Source organism: Fukomys damarensis, unplaced genomic scaffold, assembly GCF_012274545.1.
Source record: "Fukomys damarensis isolate Sample0158 unplaced genomic scaffold, DMR_v1.0_HiC HiC_scaffold_1, whole genome shotgun sequence".
NCBI classification, from domain to species: domain Eukaryota; kingdom Metazoa; phylum Chordata; class Mammalia; order Rodentia; family Bathyergidae; genus Fukomys; species Fukomys damarensis.
The window spans coordinates 57,289,970-57,301,171 of record NW_022900913.1 but is presented as its reverse complement, the minus strand read 5'-3'; the positions used below and the strand labels follow the sequence as shown (position 1 = coordinate 57,301,171).

The following is an 11,202-nucleotide window of genomic DNA, read 5'->3' as shown; positions in this document are numbered from 1 at the left end:
GGGATCAAGCTCAGGTTCTTGTGCTTGCAAGGCAGGCGGCAGAACCACTGAGCTAAATCCCCGGCCCCAAAAAGTTAATATTTTTAAAAAACAGGATTTATATGCATCTAAATGTGTATAGGAAAATATATATAAACATTTATATGCAGGTAAAATTTCTCTCTAAGTATTAGAATATTATAGAATGCTGTGCATTTTGTAACCTATTTCTTTCATCCAGCAAAACCTCAGACGTGTTCTTCTAGGACACAATGGCAGTGTCCATTTTAATGCCAAGTCTTTCCTTTACCTGGGTTAACTACTCTTCCTTCTTAAAGTACTTCAGCTTGCTGGCTTTATTACACCTCTGTATTGTTATTTGTTGGTGGTTTTTTTAATCACTGAAGTTTTATATTTCTTTTGTGTCTGTACATATGTATATATATATGTATGCTTGACTGTTCTCTTTCCTGCATTTCTCTGTTGTTTTGGATATTCTAGAAAATTTTTTGACATTTGGTTGATAATCTTTTTTGAAAATGCACCCATCTAATCATTTCAGTGTTGAGTGGGGATACCAGTGACTAGATTTCAACATTGATCTGGTCTCTAGTTCTATTATGGCTTTTCCTCTTGAATATTTCTAAATAGGTAGATGACTTCTGTCCTCTTTATTTTTTTATTGTGTATTGGTAAATTTTAGGTGTGAAATATGATAATGTTCATCATTAAGAATTTTTACCTTATTTTTTCCACATTCCCCCACCCTCTCTTCAACCCCTGCACCTCTCCCTATTGACAAAAACTTGGTTTCCATTTTTTCCTTTTCTCATTTATTTCTTTCCCTTCTTTCCTTTCCTCAACCCCTCCCTCTTCGCCTTTGGCCATCTTTTCCCTATTTCATATTATCTATTATATATTTTGATCCTCATTTCAGTTTCTCACACCAGAGAAACTATTTATACTATTTCACTTAAAAGTATGGCCTGAATGGGCAACCATTTAGCTATAAATGTCTCTAGTTTCTCATTATTTATGGCTGAGCAGTACTCCATTTTATTTAAAAAACAAAACAAAAAACATTTTCTTTATCCAGTCTCCAGTTGATGGGCATTTGGGCTATTTCCAAGTTTTAGCTATTACAAACTGTTGCTATGAACATGGGTGCACATATATGATGTGCTATCATTTTTTCAATTCTTTTTAGGAAGGTACCCAGCAGGAGAATAGCTGGGTCAAATGGGACCTCTAATCCTAGTTCTTTGAGGTATCTCCGTATTGACTTCCACAGAGGTTGCACCAGTCTGCACTCCCACCAACAATGGAGAAGGATTCTTTTCTCCCCACAACCCCACCAGCATTTGTTATCAGTTGATTTCTTGATAGCAGCCATTCTTTTTGGAGTAAGATGGAATCTCAGTGATGTTTTCTACATCTCTCCAATCTCCAGTGATGTTGACCATTTTTTCATATGTTTACGTGCTGCTTCTACTTCTTTATCTGAGAAATGTCTGTTCATTTTAGATGACAGTTTTTTAAACGGGTCTTTAAATTTAGGGATCTGAGTTTTTAAAATTCTTTATTTATTCTAGATAGTAGTCCTTTGAGGAACAGCTGGTAAAATTTTTTTTCCGCATTGTAGGTTGTGCCTTAGCTCTGTTGGTGGTTTCTCTTGCACTGCAGAAGCTTTTTAATAAGGAGATCCCAGTTGTCACTACTGAGATTTTGTTCATAAAGTTTTCTTATGCCAGTGTCTTGGAGTTCTACCTAACCTCTCTTCCAGCTGGTTTAGTGTTTCTGATTTAATATTTAGATCTTTAATATTTAAAATAATGTTTTAATATTTAGATCTTTAATTCACTTCAATTTTTGTTTATATCTAGTTTTAATCTTTGGCACGTTGAAACCCAGTTTTTCCAGCACTATTTATTTATTAAAGATGCTGTCTTTCCTCCAGTGAGGGTGTTTGGCTCCTTTGTCGAAGAAGAGGTTGCTGCGTGTGTCTGGAGTTATTTCTGCATCTTCTGATCTGTTCCACTGGTCCTCAGATCTGTTTCTTTGCTAGTACCATGCTGTTTTTATCACAGTGGCTCTGTTGTATAGTTTCAGGTTGGGGATTGTGATACCTCTTGTCATGTCTTTGTTATATAGAAATGTTTTTGCTATTCTGGGTCTCTTCTGGTCCCAAATTAATTTTCGGATTCTTTTCTCTAGTGCTCTGAAATATACTGGTGGGATTTCAATCTGGATTGTATTGAATTTCTGTAGTAGTTTTGGAAATGTGGCCATTTTCATTATATTGGTTCTTCCTACTCAGGATCAAAGAATATCTTTCTGTTTTCTTACATCCTCTTCAGTCTCTTCAGAGTGCTGTAGTTTTCAAGTTAGAAGTCTTTTACTTCCTTTGTAAGATCGATTCCTATATATTACTCTTTTTTTGATGCTATTGTAAAAGGAAATATTTCCCCAATTTCTCAGTAAGTCTGTTATTTGTGTACAAGCAGGCTATTGATCTTTGAGTTGAGTTTGTATCCAGCTACTCTACTGAATCTGTCGATTAAGCCTAGAAGTCTTTTGGCAGTTTTTTGTCTATCATATCATCTGCAAACAGTGACAATTTAATTTCTTCCTCTCCTATCTTTAATCCTTTTCCTTTTTTCTCTTGTCTAACTGCTGTGACTGTTTCTATTACTTTATAGAACAGGTGATAGTGTGGGGGACCAGCCCCCACTAGTCAAACAGTACCTGAAGGAGAGAGAGGATTGAAAAGGAAAGACACTCTAGGCAGAGTGGAGACAAAAGACTGTCTGCTTTAATTGAGGCAAACCTGGTTCTTTATACACACATTATTAGCACATTATCTTGTGTAGATACACAAGAAACATCTGCAGAAAGACATCACAAGAAAATGTTTAGACACCATAATATTTTACAATTCCTAAGGTCAAAAGGTATTCACATGCACTTTGGGCTGGAATGTGGCTTCCTTAAGTTGATAGATTAGCTCCTTGTTAACCACTTCTAGTTTTCTGCATACTATTGTTAGGTGAGAGTTTCAGTTTCCCCACATGATAGTGGACAGCCTTGTCTTTTTCCTAATTTTAGCATGAAAGATTTCACTTTTTGACCATTTAGTATGATTTTGGCTGTTGGTTTTTCATAGATGGCTTTTATCAGGTTGAGATATTCCAATTTTCTTTAGGGTTTTCATCGTGAATATGTGTTGGATTTTGTCAAATGCTCTTCTGCATCTATTGAGATGATAATATAGTTTTTGTCCTTGACTCTGTTAATACAGTGTATTACATTTATTGATTTATATATGTTGAACCATCCTTGCATCCCTGGGATAAATTCGAATTGGTCAGCATGTATGATCTTCCTGATGACCCTCTGTATTTTCTATGCCAGTATCTTACCAATGATTTTTGCATCTGTGTATCTGTGTTCATTAGGGAGAATGACCTGTAGTTTTCTCTCTTTTTTTTTTTTATTCAGTACCGGGAATCAAAGTCAGGCCTTGAGTTTGCAAGGTAGTCAGTGGAGCCACTGAGCTACCCAGCCCCGAATTTTTTGTTGTTGTTGTTGTTGAGTCTTTCTCTGCTTTTGTAATCAAAATAATACTTGCTTCCAGGAGTGAATTTGGGTGTATTGTTTCCCTTTCTGTTTCATTAAAGAGTTTGAGGAGTAGGGACATTAGCTCTTCCCTAAATTTCTTATAGAATTTAGCAGTAGAGCCATCAGGACCTGGGCTTTTCTTTGTTGGTAAATTTTAAATTATGTTTTAAATTTCACTGATTGAAATTGGGGTGCTTTGAATTTTTATATCTTCGTTCAACTTTGGTAATTTATATGTATCTAGGAATCTTTGCATTTCTTCTGCTTTACGTTTTATTGGAATACACGTTCTCAAAGTAGGTATTAATGATCCTCTGGATTTCTGCTGGATCTGTTGTGGTTCACCCATTTCATTTCCCAATTGCATGGATTTGAGTCTTTTCTTTCCTTTTTTTGGTAAGGTTGGCTAAAGGTTTTGTTGATTTTATTCTTTTGAAGAACCAATTCTTTGACAAATTCGTTGATTTTGTGTATGTGTGTGTATCATTCGCTTAGTCTCCATTGCATTGATTTCTGAAATAACCTTTATAATTTCCTCCATTGTATGAGCTTTGGGGTGTCTTGCTCTCCTTTTCCTAAGACCTTAAGGTTCAGCATTAGGTTGTTTATTTGAATTCACTCTGTTTTCCTAGTGTGGGCATTCACCACTACGAATTTACCTTGCAGAACTGCTTTCGTTGTGTCCCACAGATTCCTGTATGTTGTATTGGCATTATTATTTAATTGTAGAAACTGTTTAATTTATTGGTTGTTCAAGAGAGTGTTATTAAATATCCATGTGTTTGTGAAGTTCTTGTAGTTTCTTAGGCTATTGATCTCCAGTTTAAGGTCTGATAATATACATGGAATAACTTCATTTCCTTTTCATTTACTTAAACATGTTCTGTGAGCTAGCATATGGTCTATTTTAGAGACTGATCCATGTGCAGCTGGGAAGAATACGTATTCTGATTTAGTGGAGGTGGAACTCTGAGACATCTGTAAGTCCGCTTGTTCAAAAGTTTGGTTCAGCTCTAGTATTTCATTATTGATCTTTTGTCTAGATGATCTGTCTGTTCGTGACAGTGGGGTATTGAGGTCCCCCATTACATTTGTATTGATGCTTATTTTAATAGTTGGGTGCACTAGTATTTGGCTCATATATATTTATGGTTGTCATCTCTTCCTTTTGGATTGTTTCCTTTAAAAGGATGTGCGACCTATTTTGTCTCTCTTAATTAGTTTTGGTTTAAAATCTACTTTGCCTACAAATAAGATAGTTACTCCTGCTTTTTTTTTCTGGGTTCCTGTAGCATAGAGAATCATTTTCCATCATTGGGGAGGGGTGCCAGTGATCAAACTCAGGAACTTGCTCTTCTGAGGCAAGCACAGTGCCATTGAGCTAAATCTCAGGACACTCCATCCTTTTACTTCCATTCTACGAATTTCTTTTTGAATTAAGTGTTTCTTGTACATAGCTTATTATTGTATTTTGCTTCCTAATCCATTCTGCTAGTATATTTCTTTTAATTGGTGAATTGTGGCCATTAACATTGATGACTATAACTGATATGTATTCACTTATCCTTGTCATGATATTTTTCTGTTGTTGGCTCCACGCCCCCATTTCTTTCGTTTCCTGGTGGAGTCATTCTGTTGGGGCTCATGGAGTTGTAATCCTCATTGTTTCTTTCTAGGGTATCCTTTAGAATGTTTTGGAGTGCTGGTTTGGTGAATTTCCTCGGGTATTTTTGGTTGTGGAAGGATCTTATTTCTCCATTTATTTATTTATTTGTTTGTTTGTTTGTTTAGGTGCCGGGGATCGAATTTGGGACCTTGTGCTTGTGAGGCAGGTGGCAGAACCACTGATCTAAATCCCCAGCCCATTTCTCCATCAATTCTGAAAGAGTTTTGTAGGATACATCAGTCTAGGTTGGAGGTTGCTTTCTTTTAGGGCTTGAAATACTTTTTCTGGAAGCTTTCCTTGACTTGAGGGTTTGTGTTGAGAAGTCTGCTGTGATTCTGGTGGGCTTTCCTTTGTATGTGATTTTTTTTCCTCTCTCTTAACTGCTTTTAATATTTTGTTTTTCTGTTGAGTTTTTGGGATCTTGACTTTTATATGTCTAGGTGTAGAATTTTATTTTTAAATCATGGCTAGTTCAAGTCCTGTAAGCCTCACTTATCTCTGTCAAATTCTTTCTGTCTGCCTGGAAAGTTTTCTGCCATTACTTCTATGAATAATTTTTTTTATGCTGTTTGTACTTTCTCCTGCTTTTTCATACTTCCTTCCTCTTAAAAGTCAAAATCTCTCTGTTGAGTTTTATATTGACACCATTTTCCCATTTCTTATCATTCATTCTGTTCTCAAGACTAATTTTTTCTCTTTTGTTTTTCACTTTTCAGTTCCTAGAATTCTATTTTTTTCCAGCATTTTCTCTTTATTATTTTCTTATAATGTTTCTCCTAGTGTGGTTGGTCCTCCTATGAATTCACTGTAACTAATTAATTTACAATTAATTTTGTATATGACCTGTTATAAAATATATATTAACTGTAGGAAAATTTTTATTTTTAAAATTTTCTGTGTGCAATTAATTTTGTATATGACCTGTTATAAAATATGTATTAACTGTAGGAAAATTTTTATTTTTAAAATTTTCTGTGTGCAATTAATTTTGTATATGACCTGTTATAAAATATGTATTAACTGTAGGAAAATTTTTATTTTTAAAATTTTCTGTGTGCAATTAATTTTGTATATGACCTGTTACAAAATATATATTAACTGTAGGAAAATTTTTATTTTTAAAATTTTTTTATCTTACTAGTAATGTTAGCAGTACATAATGATTATATTCATCCTGGGGGAGAGGTAATTGTTCATAACATATCTTAATTCTTTTTTCACCTACTTCCCTTCCCTTCCCTTCCCATTCCCTCCATATCTTGGTCCTATTCCCTTTTGCAAAATATTTATGCCCCTGTTCTTTATTATCTATCTTTTATTTTGCTCTTAATTTATATTTTGGGTTTCTCATATGGGAGAAATTATGCAATATATATGTTTTGTGTCTGATTTATTTCACTTAGTTTTATGGTCCCAAGGTACATCCATTTTCCTACAACAACTTTATCCTTCTTTATAGCAGAATAGTATTCCAGTGTGTGTAAACCCACATTTTCTTTATCTGTTGATGTACATATACAAGATTTAACTAGTGTGAATTGTGCTGCTATTAACATGAGTATGCATATATTACAGTAATCTGCTATCTTTTAACTTCTTGGAGAAGATTCCTAGAAGGGGAATGGCCGAGTCAGATTGAATTTCTAGTTTTGGTTATTTGAGGACTCTCCATATTAATTTCTATAGTAGTTGTATTAGTTTACCTTCCCACCAACAATGTAGAAGCGTTCTCAGTTTAAATTTTGTTCATTTTTGCTCTGATCTTTATGTATAATTTCCTTATAGTAGCTTGTTTACCTTGGACTTGGAGGTGCATTATTAGGTTATTTGCGTGGACTCCCTGTGTTTTTGTGTTGTGGGCATTCACAGTGATAAACTCCCATCTTAGAGTGCTTTCACTGTGTGTCATAGGTTCCAGTATGTGGTAATGGCACTACATTTGATTCAGGAACCATTCCTAAGAATTTATGGTTGATGTTTCCTGTGACCCATTGCTTATTCAAGAGTGTATTGCTTTAATTTCAGTGTGCTTCCATTATTTCTGTGGTTTCTTTTGCTTTGAACTTCTAGTTTCATTATGCTTTGATAATATACATCAGAGAATTTTACTTAAGCATGCTTTATGGGTTAGTGTGTGATCTCTTTTCATGCACTGCTGAGAATGTTTTTGTGTTACTGGGTGGCATGTTTTGTAGATATCTTTTCAATCCATTTGTTCAAACTCATATTTCTTTCTTAAAATTTTTTTTTGGGGTCTAGTTCATCTGTCTTATTTGTGATAGTGGGATATTGAGGTTCCTCGCTATAACTGTGTTGCTTTTTGTCTGATTTTTTTATGTCCCATATGTTATTTTTATGAAGCCCTGGTGTTCAGTGCATAGCTGTTTATAATTGTTACTCTTTGTTGCTGTGGAATTATTTCCCTAACCTAACCTTTGCCTATTCTGATCAGTTTTGGCTTGAAGTCCAGTTTGTCTGAAAATAGTAGAGCTATTTCGGGATAAGCTATTGCTTATTTTCAGCTTTCTGTTGCATGGGATATTGTTTTCCATCCTTTGCTTTTAGTCAATAAATTTCTTTTAGAAGTTTGTATTTCTAGTACAGAGAATAATACTGTGTTTTGTTTCCTGATTCATTCTGCCTGTCTGTCCCTTTTGATCAGGAAATTGAGATTTACTACTGAATGATACAGATTTATTCCTGTCGTTGCATTATATGCCTATTGCACATTCCTTTTTTTTCTTTTTGCATAACACGTCACCCTGCTTAATATATTTTATTAGTCCTTTTAGCATTGTTAGCTTCATTGTCTTTTTCTAGGTTATCCTTGAGAAATTTTTGGAGTGGTGATTTGGTGGTCATGAATTACTTAAGGTGCTCTTTGTCATGAAAACATCGTATTTCTCCATCAATTTTGAAAGACAGTTTTGTGGAATGTTTTCTTCTGGGTTGGAAGTTATTTTGTTTAGGGCTTGAAATATTTCACTCTAAGCTTTCCTGACCTTTAAGATTTGTGTTGAGAAGTTTGCTGTAATTTTAATGGATTTACCGTTGTAAGTTTTTACTGTTTATTAAATACATTATCTGTTCACTTATATCTTTGAGTGAAGAGTGCCTTATAGATCTTTTTTCATCTTCTGTTTTATCATTTCAAATAATTCAGTGGTGTGGCTTTTGAACTTTTCCCCCTAGCTGCCTGCCTCATGGATCAGCTTTAGGGGAGATGGAAGCTTTTGGAGGGATTCTTTTTCATGCCTTGTCTTCTAATTTTTAAATTATTATTATCATTTGTCCTGAGGTTTCTGAGTCAATTAAAGTGGAAAGTCTTTGTTGATAGTTTGGAGAACTCTTTAGTGTCTGCTTTTCAGTGATGCACTCTGGGTATTGCTAACTGTAGGCCTTTACCTCTGTCCAAAGATCCAACCATCTTTGTTAATTTGGGAGGAGGATACAGTGCAGTTGGCCCAGCAGATGATTCTCTAGGAATGAGCCAGAAAAGCAGTGTGGAGGTAGTAGCATACAGAAAATCCCTTAATAGCAACAGGTATGCCACCCTGGCAGTAACAATAAAATCAGCAACATTAATAGCATCAAACATAAATTTGATACCGACCTTTGACCATAGGAAAGAGATCTGTAATTATAATTTAAACACTATGACCTACCAAATACTGACATAACAGGAGCTAAAGGTGTAGGGAAGATGGGACGGGTAGGGGAAGGGTAAAAAGGGAATAGAAAAAAATGTGAGATAATGAAAAGATGGAAATAAAGTATTTGTAGATGGGGAGGGGAGGAGGGGGTGAAGGGAGGGCAGGGACAAAGGGAAAAAATGAGAACCAAGACTTGTCATGTAGAGGTACAAGATCCCAACAATGAATGTAAATGTACTGTATCCCTAAAATGTACCAATAAACTCAATTAAAGCTGAAAAAAAAAGACATAACAGTAAATATCGACTAAATATAACAACTGTGTCTCCAACAATAGAAAGGTATTTAGCAGTAAGAGCATAGAAATGTGTGACTGTCTGAAGTTTATGAAGAAGCTTAGTGGTTATATTAGCAAAGATAGACTGGAGAACTTGAAAATAAAGTAAAATTTGCAAAATTAAGTAATGGAAAATGAGGAGTGGAAAGATAAAAGATTCTATTAAGGAGTAAAAGGGAAATTAAATAGAAGTACATACAAGTAACAAGAAAAAATATTTTAAATTTTTAATTAAAATTTAAAAATTAAACATTAAAAAGCCAAAAAGGAAATGAGTCCTTTGTATTTGCTTGTTTTAATAAATTTTATCCCATTCCCCCTCTCAAGGCCCCTCCCCACCCCATGTACAAAAGCTTTGTTTCCATTTTTTTTCTTCGTTTCTGTGTATTTTTGAATGAGTGCTTTTTTTTTCCAGGGTCTGCAGTTTTGGAATTGAGCAAGTCACATTTTTCTCCACCTAATTTTAGGGCCTGTATGTTTGTGAGCTGAACCCTCTGCTCCAGAGGCCCATCTATCTGTCTGTACACCTCATACTTTGGCTACTGTCCAAACCCAAGTGTATCCTTGCTTATGTTGGCAGATGGAGAAAGCAGTCAGACCATTGATGTCTGCGCTAGATATAGACAGTGGCGTGGGGGTTCGGGCAGACCACTGGACTTAATGCCACCACCTTCACACTCAGCCACCTCTGAAAGCCACACACAGCAGGCAAGCTTGGCTTCTCGCTATGGAGGGCAGGGGCCATGTCTAGCCTGTGCCTTCTCTGCTTCTGTCACTCTTGTCTATCTCCCACCCAGTCACTGTAGTAGGGTAACACTGGAAACCCTCAGATGAAGTTGTTTTGTAGTTGTGCTGTGGCTTAGACTCAACAATTAACCCCTTCCCAGTATGGCTCTGGGTTAAACAATTTCAAATATGCTGGATGCTGCCTTGGATTTCTTCACCAATTGCAGCCTGCCATTGGGGAGTCACTTTTGGAGTAAAACCTCATGCTGGTTTTGTAGTTTATGGTAACTGTGAGTGTTTGTTGGGGCTAGTGCTGCTGGCCCTGTGTGTTGTATCTCCCTGGAGCTAATCCTCCAGGATTACCTCCTGTCTGCAGACACAGAGCCCCCTCCCTGGGCCAGCTTTCCAGAATGCTTCTTTCTTTTCTCTATTAAGTTCCATTTCTCCAGCTTTCATTAGTTTCTAGTTTTCCTTTCAGCTCCCTCCCAATTCCTGAGTTTCCTACTGTTTTTCTCTTCACCAAGTTGTTGTGCCCTGATTTGGGTCCTGGAGTTTATTTTGCTGCTCATCACTATTCTCATTTTTCTCCTGAGAAAAAAAATGATTTTAGAATAATTTTCTTATAGAAAAATGTTTCTGATTTCAGTCTTTTTAATGAAAAATTTCCTTATATGCTTTCAGATAGATATCTTTTGTAACCCAGCCAGCCTATTTCCAAATACCTGCATCATTTTTCTAATTTTTAAAATGGTAATAAAATTTCTAATTATTAGAATATCACTAAGGGTGCTGTGTGGTGACACTTGCCTATAATCCCTGCTCTGGGAAGACTGAGGCAGGAGGATCACTGTGAGTTCCAGGTTAGCCTGGGCTACATAGTGAGTTAAAGATCTACCTAAACTACATAGTGAGACCTTGTCTCCAAAAAAAGGTTCACTGGGATTAATTAGAAATATTTGACATTACATAAAAGCCAATAACCAATAAACTTGGGAAGAATTTCAGAAATTGAAGAATTTGTGTTACCACCAGGTCACCTTTCCATACTTTAATAATATGGTGCAAAGAACTGCATTGTTTAAAAATGACCTGAGTTGACTGACATGGAATTATCTGCAACTGGGGCTGTCTTCACCCACCAGAAAGCAGACACCAAACTTGGCTTCTCATGAGACTGCTATTGCTTACCCCTTCTAGTAAGGTAAACGGTAATTTCCCACAAG

The 11,202-nt window shown here is 35.7% G+C and overlaps 1 protein-coding gene across 3 annotated transcripts in view; it reads left to right on the top strand.

Moving 5' to 3' along the window:
* The window catches only part of Fam169a (family with sequence similarity 169 member A), an 80,873-nt gene that overhangs the window by 67,461 nt on the left and 2,210 nt on the right, over positions 1 to 11,202 (top strand). The gene's annotated exons all lie outside the window — the stretch shown is intronic.